Genomic DNA, 26655 nt, shown 5'->3' on the forward strand with positions numbered 1-26655 from the left:
TCCCACTCTCCGCCTTTTGCTAACTTCTAGGTGGAATAAGCAGAGAGGCTTACAGACCAGACCACATGCCCTAAGTTCCCGGGTGGGGCTGGGTGCTCTGTTTCCAGTCTTCCCCCGAGCCTCACCGTTCTCCGGATGCTAAAAGGCATCTTCCACCTCCTGCTTCCAGCCTGACTCCAGGGTGCGGGTGGGTGGGGAAGAATGGGGGAGGGTCGTGGGGGGTGTTCTAAGCACTAAACAGTCACTTAACTGGAGGCACCGGGTAACCACTGCAATAGGGTTTGGAGATGCGTTTCTCCCCTGGGGCCTGAAAAGGGCCCGGCTGACCCAGTCCTTCAAGGATCCCTGCCTCGTGTCCCTCATCAGCTGAGACCGGTGAAGGTCCAGCAGGCCCTGTCCCAGGGCATCCGGCCCGTCTGACCAGCCCCGGCAGCCGCCAGCTGGCGCTGATGAGCGCATCAAAGGAATTCGAGTAATGCGGGGCCTGGGGTTGCAGGGGGAGGGCGGGATGAGAGGAATGCGGTGCGGGGACAGAGCGCGCCCGGCTCAGCTCGGTTAAATCCAAGCTTTGCAAGAGTTGGATTCATTTTAGAAAGCAAACAAAGCGCTCCAGCTCTCAGCATGCTTCGATTTTGTCTGCTGGAGGAATGCCTTTCCAGCGTGGGCCGGAGACCCCGCGGCGGTGGAGACACCAGCGTCCACCCTTGATGGCCGAGGGCTCGTGGACCGCGCATTCCTTCCTGCCCACTGAAGCTGGGAAATAAAGAGCAGCTCTCTTCTCTGTAAGAAAAGCCCAGGACAAGCCCTGCCCAGGAGCCAGCACAGACTTTCAGGCTCACTCACTCACAGCACTGAGGTTTACAGATGTTACAGAAGTTCCCTTAATTTGCTTAAGGCCTGGCACGCTGTGATTTCAGACCCGAGGATGCAGACAAGGAGGGGTGCTTTGCAAAGGTTTTCATGCACTTCGATGCCTGTGGCTCTCATAACTCTTGCTCCAACCAGCCTGTGGAGCGTCTGGTCTCCGGAAGGGGGAGGAGGGGGAGGTGAGCGAAAGAGCAAGTCAGGGCTCTCCCCCCAGGAAGGCGGAGGCCGTGTGCTCCTCGCCTTTGGATTCCCCCATCTCAGAGTCGCTCCCTGTCCTTGAAAGGCAACCTCTGTGCAGTTCCAGGTCAGCAGGAAAAAGCGTGCCTCCTTACGGGACAGCTCCGTGCTTCTGTTCTCCCCTCTCAAGCCCACTGAAGCCTCCGCTTCCCACCCCTCCCTCTCTGCTTCCCATCCCTGACCTTCCTCGCCCTGTGCCCTGCAAGCGCGTTCAGGCCTCCTCATCCTAAACACAGATCCATGGTTCCTTGTTCAAAAACCTGGACGCCAGACGGGTTGTGGAATTCAGAATATTTCAGTTTTTAAAACCAGATGTAGCGTCTACACGGCATACTACAAAACTCCCAGTGGGACTGGGGCCAGCATCTCGTCTGCAGCCTCATTCATATCTCGGCAGATGTCTGACTTTCCACAGCGTGGTGGGTAAATGAAGACTATGCCTACCCTTGGGCCAATCCGGTCAGGTTTTGCTGCCAAATGAGTGCTGAAAGAACTCTGGATTTTTATACTTTATAATCGTGGTTGCAAGAGTATGGACACGAACCAGCCCCCCTCCAAGTGCCCCAGGACCCTCCTCTGGCACTTCTGCTTCCCCCAGCACCACGCAGAGTGCGCTCCCCATGCTCTCCGTTGACTTCCCACCACCGGACAGTGAGCGGGTCCTGGCCTCCCATTCTGCCCTCCCTGCCTCTGCCTCTGCCATTCGCTCCATCTACCTCCACCCAGGCCACCATGTCCCAAGCTCTCCACTGTAAAGTATCAGTGCTTTCCATTCCCAAGCCATCGCGAGCTACTTAAAAATATGTCACTAGAAAAACAGAAGGAAAAAGACTTAGGAAATACCAGCCTTGTTTGCTGTTGTTATTATTGAATTCAACTGACATACAATGACTCCTAATTGCTGTCAGGTTGCAAAGCGCTCACTCTCAGTTTCACTCTTGCTGTGAGCCTGGGCAGTGTGGGGCCCCGGGCGGGCCTGCAGATGGGCATTTTCAGGAGCTCAGCTTGAGACCTTCACACTCCCCTGCCCAAGCGGGGCGGTGGGGGGGGGGGGGGGCTGTCCCTGGTCCCTTGCATCGCCTAGCGCGTGACACTCTCTACCACCACCTGTACTGAAAACCTCCTCCTTTGGCCTCCACGGTGATCACAGTGATGGGCTCTTCTTGCCCTCTCTCCCTGGGTCTGTACCCGTGGGTTCCGAATCCACAGATTCGACCACCTGCCGATGATGGTCGAGTTGAGTCCACAGATACCCTGGATATAGAGGGTGACTGTGTGGGATCAGAGCAACCACAGATTTTGGTCTCTGCAGGGAACCTGGAGCCAGTGCCACTGCAGATACCAAGGGACAACTGCAAACTGGTTTTCATTCCAGGCCGGCTTTCCCCAAGGTTGCATTCTCAGCCTTTCTTCGTCTGTATTTTCTCCTTTATCCATCTTATCCTCTCCAGTGACTTCTACTCTCATTTCTGTGCTGATGACAATCATGTCCCCTGACCTGTGTTCTGAATTCCGAACTCTCATCTCCTCCTGCACCCAAATATTCCAGAGGCTGCTCATCAATCGCTCACATTCACATACTGTGACCATGAATTTTATATGTCAACCCGGCTAGGCCACAGTACCCAGTTATTTGGTCAAATACTTGTCTAGACATACTGTGAAGATATTTTTCAGATGAGAAAAACATTGAAATCAGCAGACTTTGAGCAAAGCAGATAAGCCTCCACCATGTGGGTGGGCCTGTGTAATCAGTTGAAGGCCTTAAGAGAAAAAAGACCAATGTTCCCTCTAGGAAGAAGGAACTCTGCTCCAGACAGTCTTTGGACTTGAGCTGCCCCCTCAGCTCTTCTCTGGGTCTACGCCTTGCCAGCCTGCACTGCAGATTTTGGACTTGTCAGCCTCCACAATCATATGAGCCAATTCCTTAAATCAGTCTCTCTCTGTACACACACACACACACCCTACTTACTGGGCTACTGGTTCCATTTCTTTGGGAAACTGTGGCTAATTCCCACAGGAACTTCCCACCAAAACAGTGGCAACTCCCAACTATTTGATTTATGATGCCACCATTGTTCAAAACGCCTAGAATCAAAAGTTCAAGTCGATCTTTTGTTTCTTTGTCCCTCCTCTTCCCACATCCCACCAGCCATGTCAATTCCATACCCTCCGTATCTGTGGCACAAATACCCTCCTTTCTTTTTCACCCACTAATGGAGATCCCAAACCACCGTCAGGCCTGGTCTGTCACAGAATGGACCCCCACATGGTCCACAGTGATTGGCCCAAGAAATTGGCATGGGACCCAGAGAGAGTGACTCTGAGACCTTTTTTGAGATTTGTAGATGAAGCTTGGGACAGAGGGGACATTTCTTTCCCTGGGTCATAAGCAGTCAGTGTCTGCTTGGGAGTGAACCTCTTTTCCTCCTGTCGAGAGGGTCCACGGTGAGGAAGATGAGTCCACAGGCCAAAGAAGCCGAGCTCTCTGGAGTGGAGAAATGGAGAGATCCCTGATCCTTGTCCGTGCCTCTGGATCTAGTCACACCCCATCTTTGCCCTTAACCCGATTCCTAAACAATAAACACACTTTTCTGCTTAACCTAGTTGGGGTTGAGCTTCTTTCACTTGCAACTGACTAACCCTCTGCCAGAAAGTATTTTCCTACAGGGCAGCAACTAGACCTTATTCATCTGTATCCCCCATGGACCACATTTGGGGTGGTCTCGGTCTATGTGCTGCACTGAGTTCCCAGTTATGTTCTGAAGTTGTTTGTGAGAGAGAAATGACAGAAGGAGCTTTTGACTTCAGCTTCTAAGAAGGCAGAAATAAAACGGAGACTTAGGTATTAGGAAAACTCCAGTTGGGACTCTGGGGACCCAAATAAGAAGCAGATCTACCCTGTTCTTTCAGATTCATTGATTTAGATACACCGATTTCACAATGAAAGGAAAAGCAAGGCATAGTTTTACTGTTAAATGCAGGGTAGCTGTGTTTTGTCTACCTGTAGATCTGTATAAACATTTATATCACACTTCCTGACCAATTAACTCGTACTTGTTAATCACTGCTGACTTTTCATTCTTCCGTCCACCAACACTTGACTAGTTGCCCAACAGAATTTGGGGCACCGTGGGAATTGCAAAGATGTAAAACACCCTCACGTCTTAAATACCTATTACGGTAGCCGCCAAGGGGACTTGGTGAAGATAAACTTCGTAAAGAAAAAAAAAAAAAAAAAAATCACACCGTACAGTTATGTAAGTTTCTATTTTAAAATCATCTGGTTCTAATTTACTAAATTTAAGGCTTTAGAGTCAAAGCCAACGTGCTACATTTGATTTATGGAAATACTTTAGCACATTTTTCCATCGCACTCTTGTACAATATATTTACCGCCCCTTTGTTATGGTTAGAAAGATTATGGACCTTAAAAAAAGCCCTCTTTACGAGCTTGCTGATATTTTACTATAAAATGCCATAAGATGGAATAAGAAGTCTAGTAAACAATAATGCTCACTTAGGAGCATTTCACATGGTTTAGCGGTGTGTGTGTGTGTGTGTGTATAAATTTAACAGAGAGGTCCATCTGGAAAATGGATGTTTAAAAACTTTCACTTGATGCCAAACCACTTCTTTTCACGGCAGACAAGAACTTTGGGACAGGCTGAGATATTTAAATAGCAGTCATACTATGCTCTGCCGCTAACAAAATAATCATAATGAGGTTAATATCAAAGGATAAAAGAATGCCAGAGAGGCAGACCTCCATTTACCCCAAAGAGGGACCTTGCAACGTAGTCCAGTGAACTGGACTGCAAGCACATGAACATCTGTACCGTGTGAGTCTGGCTCTGGGCCCGGAAACCCACCACCTGCCTTAGGCCGAGGGCAATGCCAGGCTGCGCTCATTCCCTCCCTGATGTGCTCACCCACTGGTGTCCCAGCTCCTTGGAAAACGCAAAGACAGCTTTCTCCCCTGGGTCCCAGCCATGAGCCACCTTGATGGGACTCCAGGCCCTGGGTTTGAGCTGCTTATCCGGCATGGTAGTTTGGAGGCGACCCCACAGCATTTTGCAGAAAAATCAAGGCCTCGTGCCAACCTCTTCACTGAAAGCTCCCGGACGTGCTGTGGTTTAGCCAATGAAGTCCGCCCTGAATTTTCACAGTGGTATTAAACCCTGTGCACATTCCTTTTGCTCCCACTTTACCCAGTTTAGCACAGCTTACAGAGGTTTTTCATCTCATACCCACATAAAATAAGATGGCTGCCTAGGAAGTCCCCCTGTGCTTTGCAGCTCTGTGCTTCTTTCAAACAAGGAAACTCATTGTCCTCAGAGTTTAGGAAACTCTTATCATGAAAAATTACAAAGGCCAGGGCAGTCAAAATGTGTTCATTCCAGGAGGCCATCTTCACCACAGGTTCCAGGACACAGGACACAGGTGTACAGAGGCATCTGAATGAGTGATGAGTGACTCCCTGGCTCCAGGGCCCCCGCCGACTATAGCCTGCATCCTCCCACTTCAAGTCAAGGCCAGATTATCAAGAAACTGTCTGTTACGCCTCCTCCCTGTATGTTTTCCCAACTCCTCTGCCCTGAAGACCAGTCTTCCCATCTCCCCTCGAAATCACTGTAATTGGAAATGAAATTAAAAAGACAACAACAACAAATAAAGACAACACTATGCTCTCTCTCTTTTTATTAGGGCCACACCTGCAGCATATGGCAGTTCCCAGGCTAGGGGTCTAATTGGAGCTACAGATGCCAGCCTACCCCACAGCCACAGCAATGTGGGATCCAAGCCAGGACTGCCATCTACATCACAGCTCAGGGCAATGCCAGATCCTTAACCCACTGAGCGAGGAGGTCAGGGATCGAACCTGCACCCTCGTGGGTCCTAGTTGGGTTTCATAAGCCACTGAGCCACAACGGGAAGTCCCTGGAATGTCTCTTATTTGTCTCTTCAAGTCCATCCATTCCTCCCTCATCCTCAGCTTAAGCCTCATCGCCTTCTTGTACTCTAGCCTCTGCTGCTGGGTCCTTTTCCTGAATGTGTGCCGAGTTCCCTGTCTGTTCCATCTGGTCTAATGCTGGCATCCTGGCGCAGTTGTGTATGACCTGTGACCCCCTAACTCTGCCTTGTGTGGTGGGCAGTGCTTTATTGTTTGCACAGTGACTGATCTCAGAAGCAGGTGATCCCCCTATGTGACCCAGGTAATTCCCTGAGATACAATTCATATACATGCAAGTCACCATGTACAATGTACTCTGCAGGGAGTTCCTGTTGTGGCTCAGTGGCAAGGAGTCTGAGTAGTGTCCATGAGGATGCGGGTTTGATTCTGACCTTGCTTAATGGGTTAAGGACCTGGTATTGCTGTGGCTGTGGTGTAGGCTGGTGGCTGCAGCTCTAATGTGACCCTGAGCCTGGGAATTTCCACATGCCATGGGTATAGCTCTCCCCGCACCCCCCCCAAAAAAAAGGGTACTATTCAGTGGGTTTTAGTCTATTCACAGGGTTGACTACCATCATCACTATCTCAGCCCCAAATATTTCCATCACCCCCAAAAGAAACCGCATGCTCATCAGCAATCATCCTCCAGTCCTGCTCCTCCCACCCCTCCCCCCAACCCCTGGCAACCACAACCACCATGTGATTATCTGTCTAGCCATAACGATTTATAACTGAATTCACACATTTATTCCTAGTGCTGTTCCAAAGGCTAACACAAACATGAGATTGGCTATGAATTTTTTTTTATGCACCTAAAAGGATGGTGTCCGTTCTATGAACACATGGATACATTTAGCACTTGTGAGAGAATGCGGAGTGATAACAACCAAAAGACAGTCATTAAAATACAGAAAGGAAAAGCAGGAATTGGGAGTGTTGGAGAGAGGTGGGGGGCAAAGCCTTGAGAGAGGGGAGAAATACGTTCTCCTGGAGACAGGGAGATTATTCTCTTTGGATTGACCATTTAGAGGTCTTATCACATGCCAGATACAGCTAAGCGCATATCTAATCCCCATAACAACCAATCACGTAGGGGTTAGGAAGCCTACACTGCATATGGGGAGGCTGATGCTCAGAGAGGTGTACGCCTTGCTCAGGGTCACACAGCAAGGGTTTAACCAAGGCTCCTGTGGCTTCAAATCCCATACTCTTAATAATCTTATTCTTTTTCAACACTGTGCTTCTGTAGAGCCTCGAAATGGTGCCAGAAAAGTACCTTGATGAAGAAACTGCTGTTCTATGGAAAACAGCCAGAATACAGACAGCTATTACAAACAGTCTCCCAACCTGGGCAGGAAAGGGCCTTGGCTGCTCTGTTACGTGTTCAGATTCCTGGCCTCCGGGGCCTCCACAGAGGAAGGCCACCCTGGAAACCATCAGATCCTCTGGCTTATTACACCCCCAGGGCCAGTCTCATCTAGAAGCAAGACTGTCGGCTTTGTGGTTGGCACTAAGCCTCCTGAAGGCCACCCCAACCTTCTCCAGTTCTGGTAACTTACCCGACAGGGGGTGGAGGCGCCGCTTTGCTCCCTGAGTGGCCCTGCCAGCTGCTCATGGCTCTGCCTGATGGGCTGGTCTCTAGGGCCTTGGCCAAGTCTCTTTGCAGCCTCTTTGCCAGCTACCTCCTCTCTCTTCTACCTGATCATTCAGTAGTGATGCCCCCCAGGGTGGGGTCCCCTCCGGCCATGCCACCCACTTACAGTGCTTCCATGGTCACCCATCCACCTGCCAATGACTCCATGAGGGTTAATTTTACATGTCAATCTGGCTGGGCTACCACGCCCATTTGGTCAAATGTTATTCTGGATGTTTCTGTGAGGGTGTTTGGGATGAAATTTACATTTAGGAGTTCCCGTCGTGGCGCAGTGGCTAACGAATCCGACTAGGAACCATGAGGTTGCGAGTTCGGTCCCTGCCCTTGCTCAGTGGGTTAACGATCCGGCGTTGCCGTGAGCTGTGGTGTAGGTTGCAGACGCGGCTCGGATCCTGCGTTGCTGTGGCTCTGGCGTAGGCCGGGGGCTATAGCTCCGATTAGACCCCTAGCCTGGGAACCTCCATATGCTGCGGAAGTGGCCCAAAGAAATAGCAAAAAGACAAAAAAAAAAAAAAAAAAAAAAAAAAGAAATTTACATTTAAATTGGTGGACTTTGAGTAAAGCAGATTGTCCTCCAGTTGTGAGTGGACATCATCCAATCAGTTGCTGGCCTGAAGAGAATAGAAGGCTGACCTGCCCTGAGCAAGAGGGAACTCTGAAGACTGCCTTGGCAAGATAACTGCAACATTTGCTCTTTCTGGTTCATTGGAAGATTGCTTCTCTTTTCTTTTCTTTTCAGGGCCACACCTGAGGCACATGAAAGTTCCCCAGCTAGGGGTTGAGCTGGAGCTGCACCTGCTGGCCTACACCATAGCCACAGCAATGCCTGATCCAAGCTATATCTGTGACCTACAGCACACCTCATGGCAACACCAGATCTCCTGCTGGCAGCAAGGCCAGGGATCAAACCTGGATCCTCATGGAGACTGTGTCAGGTTCTTAACCCACTGAGCCACAACAGGAACTCCAGAGGTTGCTTTTGACCTTGAACTGCAACTCCTTCCTGAGTCTCCAGGCTGCTGACCTCCCCCATCAGATGTTGACCTTGTCAGCCCTCCACTAACACATGAGATCTAAACCCCTATGTGTGCCTGGTTAGTGAGCATCTTCTCTGAGGTGATCAGTGTCACCCCAGCCAGCAAGAAGAGGGCAGTGAAAAAAAATGTGCCTCTTCCCTGATAAATGCACTTGGACCCTCTGCTCACATCCCATTCGCCAGACTTGGTCACATGGCTGCTTAGCTGCAAGGGAAGCTGGGAAATGTAGTTATTCTGGGTGGTCATTCCATGACTAGGGAAGAGGAGAATGGGCATTAGAGCACGAGTGTCAGCCACAAGTACCTACTAGGTAACAGTGTAACTATGTATAGTAAGTGCTCGATAACTAATTGCTGAATGTGTGCACATCAGGTTGTTTGCCTGTCAGGATAGCCCCTCTGCTCATGGCAGATACTCCTACTGGGTTGGTAGGTTATATACTGCATTTTCCTCCCCTGCTGGGAGGTTATGCTCTGGCTGGGGGCGTGGCCTTCCTTCTAGCCCCTGCCGCTGGTCTGCCCTCCCGTGTAGCAGCCGCAGTCAAGGGCCTCTGAGAGGCTGTTGCCAGCACCATGTCTTTCCTAGCTTTCTGCAACCCACAGAGGGGTCTGGGCCATGAGGCCTCCCTCTTTCTGTCACTCCACATGAAGACATGTGCTAACGGATGGACGTGGCCAAGACAGAGCCAAACATCCACCCAGCTTGTGCTCGGAGATTGGGAGGGTGGGAAAAGCTGGGACTAGGAGGGCAAAGAGCCCTTGCTGCTCTTTCTCCCAACTGGCCATTGTCCTTCGAGGTCAAAGATGGTGTAAAGTCACGCAATTCTGTGAAACGCTGGCTCTGAATGAGTCAGAGCCCCATGACAAGCATAGTAGCCAAAGCCTCAATTCAATTTGACACACCATGAAAATGAGACAATTGTATGCTAGCCTTGCTGGAATCCCCACATGTCACCCTCCATTAGTCTCCTCCGTGGGGTGGCTTCCAGCATCTCTCCTTTTCCTCAGCATCATTAAGGAAGGGGAAGGGAAAGCATCCTTGGGCGTCCTTAACCACTGAAGAGGAGAGAGGCTGTTGTTGCCCAGGACCACACTTCGAACTTACCCAGGTTTTAGCTGACAGTCCTGTGACAGGGTGCTCCAGTGTCCCCTCCCTGCATGCTGACACCCACCCAGTGGGGGGACCTTCCATCCCAGATCCCAGAGAGACCAGTTAGCTGAGTCCAGATGGTCTTTGAGCTTGACTATGATTGCTCCCTTGGGATAAGGGTGCTGGGGAAGCCATTGAGCCCTCGGCTCTGAGATTCCAGAAGTGGGCACAGCGGATCCCCTCCCATTCCTGTGAGCACCGGAGCTCCTTTACACTTCACGGTCCTGACAGATTTCAAAGTTCTTATTTGCAAATCAATTTAACAAGGCCCCAGGCAGAATCCCCTGGTTAACTACAAGAAAATGGTTCTTCTGACGAGATTGGGGAATAAAACGACACACCTGCAAATTCCTTACTACTTTTTACTATAATCTTTAACGGTGGGTCGATGTACCATATTTTGATTTCTCTAGGTACTGCGCCTGGATTTTCCACCTGTAGAGATGCCTCCAGAAGTTTGCTGCTATAAGCAGACTGAAGGAGATGATGGAGCGGGGGATAAGTGGCTGTTTAATTTAAGTTTTAAAGAAATAAAGCCTACAATGGAAAGAATACATGCAATCCTATAAAAAATAAAGCCCCGTAAAAACTGGTTGCTTATTATTTCATTCTCTTGATCTTAAGTCTCTCGACATGGAGACATTAATTCGAATTTAACTAATATAGTTAGCCCCATTCCAACAGTTTAGGGAAGATAAATGTTTTAGGGAACAATAAAGATGTTTTGTTGTGGTGGTTATTATTTTGTTAAAAATCACCTTTCTGGGTCTCTTGTCTTCTCTTAATGGGACACCTAGGATGGGGACATCTCAGAAGGTTTAGTACTGAACAGAGAGGGATATGAAAGTCCAGGGGAGTTAAGGAGCTCAAGTCCACACCGCAGAGGAAAACAACGGCTCTCTTTGTGGAGAAGCTATGTCCAGAAGTGCCATCGGCTCTCACGGTTCTCTCTCCCCTTTAAGGGGGGCAGGACTCACATTAGGACCATGGTTTTGGGAGGAAAAAGCTGAAGCCTGCTCATTTTCTGTGGAAGTGATTTGCCCAGGGAGCCGAGCCTGACTGCAGTTTTCCCCATTCAAATCCAGTTCCCTTCCACTGCCAGCTTTGTTCCCAGGGACCCATGAAAGTCTCAGAGACAGACACTCCACGTGGAGGACTAGGAACAGCGCTGCAAGGAAAAAGAAAGCAAAACTGGTCATAGGTATGGTTTAACTGGTCCTAGTCTCAGATTATGGTTCTTTTGGGGGTGTTCCTGCAAAGAAGCCCTTTTGTGCTCTAGTCTTTAATTTCTCTGGAAATGAAATCCTGTGCTGCTTCACCCCTCAGCCTGAGTGTGTGTGCATGTGTGTGTGTGTGTGTGTGCATGCTTTGCAGGGTGAAGGCAGAATCCTCCCCGCACCTCCTGCTTTCACATCACATAAATACCTCCACACAAGCCCGTGTGCTTCTGCTCTGCCCGGTGGTTTGAAGCTATGTTATTTGACTCCTATCAGTCACAGATTGTATATTGCTCTCCTCACATGAACCATGTGAATGAGAACTTAATCTTCAATTCCTGAGTGTTGCAGCTTCACCCCTGCTACTTCTTCATTTGAAGTCTGTCTTTGGACTCTTGGTGGTGGCAGCAGAAGCCTCTCTAGAAACCACCGGTATTTTCATTTTCTACCAGCCCGAGCAAGTCGTGAACTTTCTGGCCCACTGGCAGCTGAATACAGACACATACAAAAATCAAAAAAGGGCTTTGGAGGCTCTAAGAAGATGCCAATCAAGTTAAGGAGCAGAGGCTTCCTATTGATTCATCTGAACCGGCTTTCGAGTCTCCACTCCAGGGTTACTCATTTATCTCTACTTGCTTTGAATGTCTCAGCAAACTTTGTGCTAATATAAATCTCTCTGGGTCCAAGTGGGCCCTTCCTTTCCTTTCAGAGAGCAAAATAATTAGCAAAGTCACGCAGACACTCCCAACCCCTTCCCCCAGTACACACACACACACACACACACACACACACACACACACACGATGCACACAGTAAAACATGATTCACTGCAGGTTGGCGTTAAAGACCCTGGAAGTTATGGCTGACCTTTTCCCAGGCCTCCTAGAAACACCCCCTTTCAGGTCAAAGAAACACTGCAGAGATCAGAAAGGAGCTGCTAGGAAATCAACATCTTTGTTCCATGCCACTTATACTATTTGATTATATAAAGCCTTTTGCACATGCAAAGCATGACTATCTTAAAGGCAAAGTCAGGAATAGCGAATATTGGAGAGAAACTCATTCTTAGCCTGGTATAGTTCTATTTTCCCAGAGAAAGCTCTGACTCTCAAATACATGGTTTATTTTTGTGTGTAAACTGGCTTTATATCTTAGAGTTAACATATCCCTACAAAAAAAGAAATAGAGAGAGATGATAAGCAGCAGCTCCCCCCGCCCCATTTCAACACAGAGATCATTCTTCTGGAAAATTGGACTTGAGCTGGATGTTTCTGATGTTTCCTGATGGTCGCCTAGGAACAAAACATTAACTTCTGAGGAAACAGTAGGGACATAAGAGTGTTTAAGTTTGTCTTAAGAATCTAAGATTCTTTCAAACAGCTGAGTTCCAAGGAAACCAGGACATATTCCTGCAAGAACCTCCAGACAAGGATCAGGTTATAATCAAAAGAAAGTGGGGAAACTTTAGTCCTAACAGGTGCTCAAGGTAAGGTCCTGCGCTGCTTTTGCCACCTTCGCACATGCACATGGTCCCTTAACTCACAACAACCTGTCAAATCACACTGGGTTTTCATTCTTGTTAATAATAAAAAGTCTCATCTTGCAGGCTGTAAGGGAGGAAAAGATATAATGAAATCAAGAAACCTCCCCGGTTGTAGGAATCTGGCCTCCTTCGTCGGGGTTATGGGGAGTAAGCGTACTGGAGCAGTCGGTATTTCTGAAGGGACGATTTGCTCAGTCTGTCTCGTTCTTCACTTTTATTCCCTCCTCCTCGAAAAGCCGTGTGTCGCTAGGAAAACTGCAGGAGAATATATGCGTCTTCTTTTTCCTGCACAACTCTATCCCCTGGAACAAACTCCCCTCTGATGGTGAGTTAAATCCTGAAGTTTCAGGTACCTATTGAAAATGTTCGAAATTGTTTTCTGCTTTTCTTTTTTGTTTTACGTGTATAATTTTATGCAGGGGAAACAATGGTATTATTTTGGAATATATAGCTAAATCCGTAGGAATAGTTATAAAAACTATTAACAAAGTCCTTCCTTCTTCCTGATGTAATCGGTAGCAATACAGGTGTGCTTTCAGGACGCATGTGACGACAACATCACCCTAAAGATTGTATACAAACAGAAAATAGATCCAGCCTCCACCCATTAAGAAAGTGATAATTCAGGCAGTGATGTGACAGCCTTATAGACAAACAAGTGAGAACTGAGAAAGAATTACATTCATGTGATCATTTTGCACTGGCATTCTGTGTGTGTGTGTGGGGGGGGCTGGATTTGGAAGCCCTGGTTAATATCATGGCATCTTCAACCATATGCTAAAAGCCCGTGGTTAAGACTGTTAGATAAAATACAGGCTACATTCCATTTGAATTTCATATAAACAGTGAGTATTTTTTTTTTTGTCTAAGTATATCCCATGAAATATTTGGGACATATTTACACAAGACAATATTTGGGTATCTGAAATTCAAATTTAATTAGGAGGTCTGTATTTTTATTTGGTAAATCAGACATCCTTACATGCAGAGAGAGAGTGTTACTGCCCTGACAGCCATCTGGAACAAGATGAGAAATCCCAAAGATGACAGGAACTTCATGTTAACTAGAAGATGCTCACAATAGACTTACTTTCTCTCCCCCTGCGAAGAAAGTGCCTCTTCCCATCTGCATTCTGCATCCTCTCTTAGAAGCTCAAGTGGGTGGAATGCCACTGGTATTAGTGTTTTCTTAGAGTGGCTACTCGAGATTATTCCTATCACCAGAGCTTTAATGAGTGGCATTTCGGTTTAACAAATTTTTTTTTTTTTTTGTCTTTTTGCCTTTTCTAAGGCTGCTCCCTTGGCACATGGATGTTCCCAGGCTAGGGGTCTAATCGGAGCTGTAGCTGCCGGCCTACGCCAGAGCCACAGCAACGCGGGATCTGAGCCGAGTCTGCAACCTACACCACAGCTCACGGCAATGCCAGATCCTTAACTCACTGAGCAAGGCCAGAGATCGAACCTGCAACCTCATGGTTCCTAGTCAGATTTGTTAACCACCGAGCCACGACAGGAACACCAACAAATCTTTCTTAACCACATACAACTTTGCAGAACAGTATGCTGGGCGGGGTCTCTTTTCTCCAGTTGAGAATTCAATGGGGGAGAGTAACATGCCTACAACGGATGGTAATTAAAGTACATATTTAATCATTGTTTAATATTTATATTTAATTTAAAACAAATTAAATTGAAAGATACAGGTAAAGAGTCACAGGGTCGTAGAGAAGAACACATAAGTTCTGGAAATACTGGGAGATGAGAGAAGAGATGACAGAGGAAGGAGTGGGTGAACTGGGCATGGCAGGAAAGGAAAATTCTCAGGGGTGAGATACAAGCTGGCAGCTTCCCATGCTAAGAGGATGGAAGCTTGAAAGAGACAGAAATAAGACTGTGTGGTCAGAAAGAGTATATTCCACCCCAGGAGGGAAAGGTTCATTTGCTTGGCTGTTCAGGAGCCACTTACTGAACACCGATGCATACTCGATGGAAAACCGCCATTGGGTAAAGAGCTACGAAGAAGCACATGGTGCCATGAGCCAGTGAAGGAGGCTGGACAAGGCTATCGTGAGGGAGGCAGTGCTTGAGTTGAGCTCTGAAGGAAGAATAGAATTAACCAGGTGACAAGTGGTGGCGAGGCCCTGGGAGGAAGAGGACATAAGGCAGATTGAGAGAGTATGTGCGAAGACCTTGTGGTAGCAGCAAGCAGGAAGCCTTCGAAGAACGGAAAGAAAGCCAGTGTGTGTGGAGCACAGCAAGCGTGGTGGAATACGCCGGAGAGGCGGGATGCAGTTGGACTCATGCAAGGCCTTTTGGGATCAGTTAAGGAATTCCACCTTGATCTCCAGAACCCTCTGGAGCCATGTTATGTGTTTAAGGAAGAGTGCAGCTTAGCTTTGAGTTCGAATCACTGCACTGGTGAGAAGAGACTGGAGGGGAACCGGAGAGTTGGGATGAGACCACGTAGGAAGCTATGTCAGTAATTTGTGCAGGAGTTGAGGGAAACCTGTAATCTCCATCTCTCCTGGTGATTTTTTGCTACCTTTTCAGAGGGATCTGGGAACCACCACGAGGCCTCCAATCAGCACACCACAGAGCATGTGGGTCTTGATGGTGCAGCAAAGTGAGAAAACTTTCACAAGACCCTGCGTGTGAGCGTTGCTAGACGGCGAGAGGGCATGGGGCCTCCTAACTGTTCAACAGAGTGCAAGGGGGTGTTCAGACCGCAGGGGGCCCAGTGGAATGCAGGCAGACTTACAAGCCAACTGGCCTTGGAGTTTGACCACCTTCGCGGTGCCAAGCACCTGACAAGGCAGAGCCCCAGCTGCTGGAACAGGAGTCTTCCTGTGGGCCCTAAAGAAGCCTGGCATCCTCCTTCTCCCATTGGTTCCTCTCCCGCCAGGTGTACCAATGGCAGGAGGGCAGAATGGTTCCAAAAGTCTTGGCAAGCTCTTGGAACCTCTCCAGCCCACTCTAAAACCATAGCGGCACCTCTGCTCTTGTTGACAGAACTCACCAAACAACTGCCAAGAAGGGTAGGTGGCAGCTCTTTGATAGTGTTCTTTGACATTCCATTCTTATACATACTTGCTACAAATTCTGTGGATTCAAAAGGGCCCTTGCAGGAGACTTTAGGATCAACAAGTATGAATTGATTTAGGTGACATTATATGATGTGCAGACTCAGAGCAGCCCCCACACAGGTGGTGTATTTGCTGACTGGTCTACTTTCACGCACCTTCCAACTTTGCTGTGGGCCAAGCCTCCCTTGGAGCAGCAGTGGTCAGCTTCTGAGTATGTTGGACACATGCTCGTGAATGCCAGGAACCAAGGCAAAATTTCTAAGCATAATGGGTCATGTCGGCCCTCAGGCCCTGAGAAAAATGCAAAGTATGGTTGCTGAACTCCTGGATCCAGACCAATCCTCTTTGGGGGGAACATCAGCCACATGGCTCTTAACAGACTCTTCAAATGGGGCAGCCCAGACTTTTTCACCATTGCCGCTGCTGACGTCTTGGGCTGGAGAACTTGTTGTAGGGGTGTTATGTACGCTGCAGGATGTCGAGCAGCCTTCCTGGCCTCTGCGTATTGGATGACAGAAGCACCCCTCTATCTAGGCTTTTTTTTTTTCTTCTTTTTTTTTTTTTTTTGGATGCGATGTAATGTGGGATATCAATAAGCTCCCAGACCAGAGACTGAACCTGGGCTATAGTGGTGCAAGCACCAAGTCCTAACCTCGAGACCACCAGGGAACTCGCCCCAAAAATGTCCATAGACACTGATGAATCTCCCCTGGCGGGGGCGAAATGGCCCCTGGTTGAGCACCTGTGGTGTGGTCTGCCCTCCTCATGCAGTGCATGGGAAAACAAGGACCTGCAGAGAAAAGGATGCTCCCGAGAGCCCACAACTCCATGGAGATGACACACAACTGGCCCTGGAGTCTCTGGACTCCTAGTCTGGGTCTGTCTCCACCGCCCCCAAACCAGACCATTCTTTCTGAACGTTCCTTCTGTCACTGTCCCCCTGTGCACACTGCTCCTTACCCATCCCTCGTGTCCTAACTTCTACTTTCTTGGCTCCTCTTGCTCCTGCAGTCTGCCTGGAAGCACTAGGAGATTGTGCAAGGTCAAATTCCACGCCGGCAGAAGAGAGAGTCTTAGGCAAAACTCTGAACAGAATGAAAACTGAAGCTTTTCACTTCTGCCTTTTCAGCAGCCCGGAGAGCGGATGGCGCAGTGTTGATGCTTTGTGGGTGCAAGTTTTAACTGAGGAGGATAAAGCCTTATTCCTTGTCTCCTGTCCTAGTGAATAGCCCTTTGCTCACAGACAAGTGCCTTATAACCATCTGTTGCCTTAAAAACTGGCTCTCACATCTTCATTCCCACCAAGATATGAGCAGCTGATAACAGCCGCAAATCTGCAACAGGGTTGGCAGATTCTGAGAGGCAAAGGCCAGGGGGAAGGGGCTCTCTTACAACAATGTAACAGGTGGCCCTTCTGTAGCACTTTTCCTCACAGCATCTTGTACACAATTCCCTAGTAGAGCTACATTTTTACAAGACTCTGAGCATTCAGCTATGAAGTGCTCTGAGGCTGGTATGTGCCCGCCAGGGCGGCTCGGGGGGTTGGTCTGGCCCCTGCTGCTTGCACATCAGCGTTTTCCTCGCAGGAGGACAATGTGAGAGCTGGGGCCCAGCGCCCAGAGGGGTTCTGTTCTAAAAGGTGTGAATGCTCTTCTCTGAACTTTGCTTACTTAATGATCTAACATGTTTGCTATTAAGAATTTGAAGGGAAGTGGTTTTGTGGGTTTCGGTGCGTTTTTTACATTTAAGTTTGGGGTCACTCGCGTATGGGTCTGAAGCAGCATTTCTGCTCTTTGACCTGCTTTGAAAGCCGGTTTGCCATCTGTGCTCTTCCCCTGGAATGTGGACGGAAGGTCACAGGTTCTGAAGCAGCTGAAGCCATGCAAGGCGTGAAAGCCCATGGGTGGCTGTGTTCACACTTGCCTCCCAGAGCGAGCGTGAGGCCCAGCGAGGTTATTACACCCTCCGGAGGAGTGATGTCTACCCAGGAGCGGCGGTGGGGCAGGGGCGGGGAGGGCACAACGTCATAAACTTTTCAGGGCTGAAAAGCGAGGTCTCAAAGCGAGAAAAGCTGGCGCACGTCTGGGGGAAAGGTTATTTATCACTCCATAGGCTTCTGGCATTGCAGATGTTATTTCTGTCGTAAGAGGAGCTGGAAGAGCTACAATGTGAAACCAGAAAAGGCACACATCATCTCTCTCTGTGGGCACTTGGGGCTCCTGCTCTTTTTCTTGGGGGTCCAGGGGAGTCTCTTTGTGCAGGAAACACGGATGGTTCTCTGTCTCTCTATCCTGGATGTAAAAGAAGAAACACGACCCAGCTCTGGGCATGTCACCTGCGGGACCCGGACACGGCCTCGGGGTCAGAAGGGAAACTTGCTTGGCCTTTGTGCTATACCAGGTGGATGTCCCCTCCTCTCCTCACCTGGCGACCCCCAGGGCAGGCTGAGAGGGCTTACAAAATAAGACCCTCTGGGGGGATGCAGCCCCTCCCACTGCCTCGGCTCTCACAGCCTCGCAGGGAGGGCTGTTTCTGCCAGCAAAGGTGCTCCCGGAAGGCCTTCTCCGCCTGGAACCTGATGACTCAGAAACACTGTCCAGTTAACCATTGCTTAGAGACCTGTCCCTCCCAAAGGCCAACTTGAAAGGGCCAGAAATGGCGGATCCTCAGTTTTGTCAAAGGCAAAATCACTGTTTAGGTTTCTATAAATTAAGCCTGTGGTCCTATCCTTGAAAAGAGCAGGACCCTAAGAAAGGTGGGTTTTACTTCTTTTTTTTTTTTTTTTTTTTTTTTTTTTTGTCTTTTTGCTATTTCTTTGGGCCGCTCCCGCGGCATATGGAGGTTCCCAGGCTAGGGGTCGAATCGGAGCTGTAGCCACTGGCCCACGCCAGAGCCACAGCAACGCAGGATCCGAGCCGCGTCTGCAACCTACACCACAGCTCACGGCAACGCCGGATCGTTAACCCACTGAGCAAGGGCAGGGACCGAACCCGAAACCTCATGGTTCCTAGTCGGATTCGTTAACCACTGCGCCACGATGGGAACTCCGAAAGGTGGGTTTTAAAGATGAGAATTAGTCTTCCCCCGCCAGCAGCATTACAAAGGAGTGCTCCCATGAACAATTTTATGCATATGTATAATTATTTAACCTTGAAGTTCTAGTCATGCGTTATTATTGGTAAAACTGTTTATACAATGGAGTTTTGTTTGGATGCTCTTATTCAAAGCAAAAAAAAAAAAAATTGACACCCCACAAAAACGATACACAGACCTGAGTCATCTGAAACATTCCCTTCCCGCCCTGGAGTTAGATCTTTAGGAATAATCAGCACAGTTGCTGATTCTCCAAATAATAGAGGTAGATATTGTTTTAAGATAGATTGACCAGACAGTAATATCATTAAACAGCCTTTTTTACATCTAGAATAAAGATATTGAGAACCACACTGGTAAGATCAAAACTATGAGATCGGGTCAGATGGCTGACTGAATGGTGTGATGTTAGGAGTTCAGCCATTGCCCCTTTAAAGCAAACACACACACACACACACACACACACACACACACACACACGTATTTTGATTTTTGTCAGCTTATTCATTTTTCTTTTCTCTCTCTCTCTCTTTTTTTTTTTTTTTTTTGTGTGTGTGTGTGTGTGTGTGTGTGTGTGTCTTTTTTAGGGCCTCCATAGGAGGTTCCCAGGCCAGGGGTTGAATCGGAGCTGTTGCTGCTGGCCTACGCCAGAGCCACAGCAACACAGGATCTGAGCCATGTCTGCGATCTACACCACAGCTCACAGCAACGCTGGATCCTCGACCCACTGAGAGAGGCCAGGGATCGAACCCAAAACCTCATGGTTCCTAGTTGGATTCGTTTCCGCTGCGCCACGATGGGAACTCCAGCTTATTCATTTTCCAGTTTATTCATTCATACAGAGTCCTCTTTGTTGTGTGTTACATAAGGCCTTAGAAATCTGAAGATAACTATATCACAATCATTGCCCTCAAGGAGCAGTTAAACTGTATCCTATTTTTTATAAACTGTGCCTCATCTACAATTTTAATTTTCCTAATTAAAAACTGAGACTCACTACCTGGCAAGCATGACCACCCTTACGTGAACAATCAGAGAAATTACAGGAACACAGGTGATGGAAAGTTCAGGATATATGGTGGCTGGGGATAATTTACACCTTGTTTTGACCTCATTTTCTCTTTTCCCCTTATTTTTGCTCCATTAAAACCCCCAATGGATGAAGTCTGGGTGGTGAAAAGTCACACTGGCCCGGGTGCAGTTTGCAGGCGACAGTACGGTCATTGCTGGGACAGGTTAGAGACCTGCCCTACTCTGAGGATGTCAAATTTGGATCTGAGTCCTTGGAAGAGACCTCCATCCTAACCACCTCCCACCTTCCTCAACTTCCTCTGACTTTGAAGCCTTATCTTCTAAAGAAACAGACAAACCAAAAGCCCTAAGTATGCTGGCGTAGTCCCCAGTGTGGAAGTTTGGTATTGCACGTGTGCTCAGATTTGCAGAGAGCTGGCGTGTGATGAGGCCTTTTGTCTTGCACCCCACCCTGGCCCAGGTTCTCTTTGGGTGAGCTGCTGATGCAGAAGCTGTGGTTTTCAGATGGCAGAAAAGGGCAGGAGGAAATGAACAAGTAACTTTCAAAAAGAAAGCACCAAAGGGGTTGACTTTAAAGATTGACTTTTTTCTGCACCTTGAAAAATTCTGGTGGCTCTTTTGGTGACAGGTTTGTGACAACATTTTTCTGGCCTGGGTAAATGTTTGCTCTTTTTCTTCCCCCCTCCCAGATTATGCAATCGAAAGCGAGAGTGCATGGATCTTGATCTCCTCCCTGTTCTAAGGCGCAAACATGCAACCTGCCCTTTGGAGTGTAGAAGCAGCAGCACAGAGACTTTGTTCACTTCCCAGATCCTCTGCTTGAAGCGGGTTTAGGAATTTATATGTGGTTGGAATGGGGAATCTTGACGATTCTGGAACCCTCATACCACTCCACATTTCCAATTTGGCTTCAATTGTTCTCCCTGGATAAGGTTCCTAGAGAAAAGCATTTCCATCCACAGAGCCCGGAAAACTGAAATAGAAAACTCTGGGTTAAACACAATACAGATTTATTGAAAGAATAAAAGAAGTGGAAGCCCAGCAAATACATGGAAACTATGTTGTTGGTGGAAGACCAGGGAGCGGGACGTTCCCGGATGGCGCGTGGGTGTGGTTTTGTAAATCATGGCATCTGCTTCGCGGGAAAGTCATAAATAAAATCAGGTGACATTTTGACACACAGAATCCTACATTAAAGTGTAAACTCTGGGCCACATTCTCACCTAATAAAATTAGATTGGAATGGTCCCATAGAAAAATTATTCCATTTTTTTCCTCATGGTATTTCTGTGAAATCTAGGATAGCCAATGTGTTAATAGGAAATCTAAAGGAAATAGACTCCATATCCGTGGCTCATTTTTAATTCTCATGATTTCACGATATGCATAGCAATTGCATTTTTGGTTTTGATTTTAATTTTTTTTTTTTTTGTCTTTTGTCTTTTTAGGACTGCACCCATGGCATATGGAGATTCCCAGGCTAGGGGTCGAATTGGAGCTGTAGCCGCCGGCCTATGCCAGAGCCACAGCAACGTCAGATCCTTAACCCACTGAGCAAGGCCGGGGATTGAACCCACAACCTCATGGTTCCTGGTTGGATTCGTTAACCACTGAGCCACGATGGGAACTCCGCATTTTTGGTTTTGTTTTGAGTCCATTTCAAAGCTATTAAGGATATGTTCCATGTTGGGTATATATTACAGGTAAACCTTTGTTTAAATGTTTAAAATCATTTAAACCAAATAACCAGGGAGGATTTTGTAGCTTTGGGACAGGGGGTGGAGGCTGGAGGGGGAGGGCGAGGGGAGGGTGGCAATTCTGATTAAATGTAAAACAGTTCAAAGAAGTTCAAGAGTCTGGGCTGCACAATTAATAGTCTGCCGTCGATATTAGAAATCCAGACAGACTGAAGGCAAAATGCCTTCCCCATGTAGACAGACTGTATTCTAACCTCCAAAGACGTCGCATATTTAGTCAGCCTCTCAGTTCAACTGCCTTTGCCAGCCCGGGCTTCATTGGATTAGAGAGTAGTGGAAAAAAACCCCTCCCAGGAGTGATCGTATCAAATTCCCCCAGTGTTTAATCTGTCTGGCACATGGATGGCCCTCTTGAGCTGGAGAGTGCACGGCAAGGAGGGGCGTCTCGGGCTGGCTGTGCTGTGCTTGGAAAGCGAAAGCAGGCTGTTATTTTCTGCTCCTCGGCTCACATTCCTGGCCTTCGCCACCATGAGGTCATTGTTTGGTTGGAATGGAAGAGTGTGTGTTAAGGTCACCCATGGGTAGGTGTCATTTTTGTCTGGGACATTTACACAGGGCACTTGTAACTCCTTGGGGACGGAGCTCCCTCACTTTCACCCAAAGAAGTTCGTGCATCCTAACCAAGGTTTTAATTCACAGCTCGTGACGCCTGTATCTTCGCGAACCTAAGTCAAGAGGAGGACAGTCCGTTTCCTGTGTAACAATCCATGTGGAGCATCCCTAGTCTTCCTGCGTTCAGGTTCTGACTTTCCTGCTTACGAGCTGTGTGTCGTGGGCAAATGCCTTAACTCCTCTGTGTCTCAAATTCCTGGTTTTCACAACAAGGTCGCTAACAGCGCCTTTCTCCTAGGGTCGTTGTAAAGATGGAACAAGATCTACTTCTGTAAACAACTTAGAGCAGGTGCCATGTACATGGGAAGTACTCCATCAATTATTATTATTATTAAAGTTTGTATCCTGAGGTTTCACGTATCTTGCTATTTCCTTCTGCATTCTTTTTTCCCTGGGCCCTGGAGCATGTTAATAGAATTCTCAAGGCATTCCTTTTATCAAAAAATATTTACTGAATACCTATGTGGGAAGGGTATTCTGTTTTGAGATGCTTTTGGTACAATCTAAAAAGATAACTATTCGTACAGTCTGAACTTTTCATGTGCTAAGATTAAAAATGCAGTCAAAATTCAAGGGGGAAAGAGTAGGTGAGAATAAATTGAGTGATGCCTAAAGAAGTTGGAGATTTACCTGCCTCAAAGGATAGATGAGTACTTAACACCGGAATGTCATCATGGAGTCATGGAGTAATTCATGCTTGGGTATTTCATGAGTACACTTTTGGAATGAGTGGGGACATGAAGAGGATGTAAGGGGACCTCTCTGGTACCCACTAGAACACTAGCATAGCTGTAATGACTAGATGTGCACAGGGTGGAGTTCAACTGCAGATCTTAAGGGGGAAGATTGAGCAGAAAGAAGACGGGAGGAGAAAGAAAGGGTGGTTTATTCAGGGAAAGGGGAGGAAACCGTGGCTTCGTGAGTTCTAGACCCAATGGGAAGAGAGTGGGAAGAAGGGAGTTCCCTGCATGTGGAAGGCAGGCAGGGGGAGAGGAAGGAGGGTTGGCTCCTGTCCTTGTGAGAGAGGAAGAGGGAGTCTGTGTCTGGCACAGGGTAGAGAGGCCAGAGGAGACTCGCCCCGAGCTAGTAGTCTACCACTTCCACGTTCCGAAGGTCAAGAGGTGACTAGAGCAGGCTGAGGGATGCCTCTGGGAGGAGAACCAGGGAGCCCTGTGGAGACGCAGCCCCCAGGATCCCGCAGGCTCAGAGGTCGTGGCTATTGGGAACTGGCCATCAACTCCAGCAATGATCCTGGAGTGGCGTCTATGAAGCTCGAGGGCAAGAAACGGTCACTCACTCAAGAACTGCATCTCCTGCGAAGCTGTCCTTGGGGTAGGAAAGCAGCCGACGGCCACCATCAATAGAGCTTCAATGGATTCTTTTTGCAAATAAAACTGTCTTGAAAACCAATGCATCCAAATAAGAAAACAAACAAACAAAAAGCATCAAAAATAAAGAATTCAGGAACAGAGAGGCTGTGGATTTATTTAAAATGGAAGTGAGAGCGAACAACTGCAGGAAGTACGGCGAAGGAGGAGAACTCAATGGTCACATGTAAATATCGTTACTAATCAAAGTGGGAATGGGAGGAACGGGGTGGGAGAAAATTTAAGCTAACTCCTCATTTTTCCAGTTAGGCAGTCAGTAGATACCAGTTAATGCTGAAAGAGACAGTCTAAAAATAGCTTCAGCTCTTAAAAACCTGCGTAAACATTTTCTTAATTTAGGGAGCATTTTAAGAATGAGTCTCTCTAGTGGCGAAGAGCGATTTATTTGAAATTCATCAGTTTCTTCAGTTTTTCAGTTCCTTCCTCATCTGAACATCAAATATAATTCTTTTCATTTAGAACTGCATGGGCATAATGTCATTTTCATAAATTTCAATGTCAGATCGTGGGATAATTAACCCTGAGCTATTTTGCGGAGTATCTTTTATACACAATCAGGCTTTATACCCGTCTGTGTTCATGGAGCGTGCCTGCAAGAATGCTTGCCGAATACCAGACACGGCGATTTCTGCATGGTGAGATTTGAGGTGATTTTTACATGTCATTTAAAAAAGGTTTCTCTATCATTTGAATTTTTCAAGAGTATTTATTGGGCGTTAACCCATCCTTTCAACAACTCTGCACTTAATGTTTCTGATTTTAGTTTTCTAGGATGTGTGGATGGAAACACGTCTCTCTAAGAACTCTATCCTGGAATAGAAATTGACTCAATTCATGTATTGCCCTTATGACCAGTAATCTCGATGCGAAAGTGGTATAAACTAAAGCTGGTCATCTTTTTTATAGAATAAGAGGAAGCTCTTTTGCAGGGCTTGGGAGTGAGGCGTTGGTGAAATGTCACTGGTAAAGAAGAAATGTGTTTATTAGATAATGGCCAAGACCACTGGTTCTCAGAAAATCAGTGGGGGTGATTTTGCACACTCCCCTCCATGGGACATTTGGACATTTTTTTTTTTTTTTTTTTTTTGGCTGCACTGGTGGCTCGTGGAGGTTCTAGGCCAGGGACTGAACCCACATCACAGTGGTAACCAGAGCCACGGCACTGGCAACACCAGATCCTTAATCCACTGAGCCACAACGGAAACATTTTTTTCCTTTCTAGGGCCACACATGCAGCATGTGGAAGTTCCCAGGCTGGGGGTCAAATCAGAACTGCAGCTGCCAGCCTGCACCACAGCCACAGAATGAACCAGCATCCTCATGGATCCCTAGCTGGGTTCATAACCCACTAAGCCACAATGGGAAATTCCAAAAGGAAACATTTTTAATTGTCACAACTAGGGTGGAGAAAGTGCTACTGGCATCGAGTGGGTGGGGTCCAAGGAAGCCACAAACATATTAAACCTAGGCTCAGCTCCACAACAAAGAATTATCTGGCCCCAAATGTTAATAGTGCCAGTGCTGAGAAACCCTGCCCTAAAGTCTTGGAAAATAAATCATTATAGAGACAATTAACTCACTCACAAGAGTGAGTCCAGAGGCAGAGGATCCTATTTTGGAGAGAGAAAAGAAGCTGAGTTTATTCTTTCTGGCCAATAGGGACTTTAGCCAAATATGTTTATTGAAAACACATTTTCTGCTTTTTATTGGTTTTTAATTAGTCTTCACCTACAGTATTGATTCGCTCGTCACTCAGGGATGACCAATTGCTGTTGGAATCGGTGGTCTAAGTCTAATCAAGGGCAGATGTCGTTTCCAGTGGTCCCTTGACTGAGCTGGTCTCTGGTCTCAACCCTTCAAGCCCAGCCAGGCTATCTGAAGTCTCTGTGAAACCAACTGATGGTCTGGAACAGTTGCATTAAGAGGGAAGCTAATGCAGGAAGACTGGACCTGTCTTGGTAGAGAAGCACATGGGGACTACACGACCCTCTCCTCACTCATCCCCTCACCATCCATCACTGTGAATGGACCACGTGTAAGGACCGTCCATTGCCATGAATCAGGAGCAAAGCATCAACAGATGGGAGCAGAGATGGCTTCAGTAGGGCAGAGATTTTGCTCTCAGTCCAACAGTCTTTGCAGCTCCCAAGCCAAAGAAAATCTGAACAGGCTGGAATTACCTGTCTGGCTTATGATTACAAATAGCCCTCGCAAGAAAATCTCAGCATCTCTGGCTGCTGCTTTCAGCAGCTCTTTCTGAAGTCAGTATCCCTTGATGTCAATTATTTTATTTCAGGCACAACCATGTCTCTGGCAGTGCTTCCTACAAATGTGCCTTTTCAAGAAAACTAGACTGGAAATGGCTTGTGACATGCCATCTGACTTTATCATACCAAGAACAAATGACTTTTGGGCTTATTAGATGCCAGATGAACTGGTGAGCTAAATTCTTGGTCTGAAGCTTTGATGAGGTCAGACGTCTCTGCTAAAATAAAAAGCTACCCCTTCCTTGGCTGCAGGAGTGTAGTTCCCAAACATCTTTTTTGCAATGGCTTAAGACTTGTACTTTGAGTTGACTCTGATGCATATGTGTGAAGACATGTAGAACTGGATTCATAGTAGCAGAGAATCTTTTGGTACCCGAGAGCCAGCTAAGCATCCAGAGCTATTAGAGGGATTGACTTTCAGCTAAATATGCTGCAAATATTATTAACTCACAACAGAGATCCTAAGGGGACAGAGTGTAGGGGTGTGTGTTGATGTAGTGCTAATGAGCTGATATGAAAAGAAAAGACATGAAGCTATTATCATGTCTATTGAGATATGGATCTTATCTGGGGGAGAAGAATTGTCTTCCTTCAATTTTTCCATAAAGTAATTATGTTGGAATAGTATATCTAAGGCTTATAATGAGGTTTATTTCTAAGCATATGCCATAAAAACAGATTGAATTTAAGTAGAAAACTGTAAAAAAGGAACTGATTGACCCCAGAGGCGTCTCCCTACAATGCAATGCCTTTGACCGACCACAG

General features: G+C 47.3%; 1 protein-coding gene and 2 long non-coding RNA genes across 7 annotated transcripts in view; 2 read left to right on the forward strand and 1 right to left on the reverse strand.

The window, feature by feature from the left end:
- LOC146401174 (uncharacterized) overlaps positions 1-26655 on the forward strand; it is a 1049691-nt gene that overhangs the window by 67270 nt on the left and 955766 nt on the right. The window lies entirely within an intron of this gene.
- Positions 1-26655, reverse strand: part of NEDD9 (neural precursor cell expressed, developmentally down-regulated 9) — a 290141-nt gene that overhangs the window by 58273 nt on the left and 205213 nt on the right. The gene's annotated exons all lie outside the window — the stretch shown is intronic.
- LOC146401175 (uncharacterized) lies at positions 21957-22595 on the forward strand. The gene is made up of 2 exons (XR_014809618.1): positions 21957-22144; positions 22263-22595. It is a non-coding gene; the product is annotated as an uncharacterized LOC146401175 (long non-coding RNA).

The sequence above is a fragment of the Sus scrofa genome, chromosome 7, assembly GCF_054392235.1.
Source record: "Sus scrofa isolate SSC_HxYL_T2T_F1_AM1 chromosome 7, Sscrofa_HxYL_maternal_Yorkshire_Landrace_v2.0, whole genome shotgun sequence".
Taxonomy (NCBI): Eukaryota; Metazoa; Chordata; class Mammalia; order Artiodactyla; family Suidae; genus Sus; species Sus scrofa.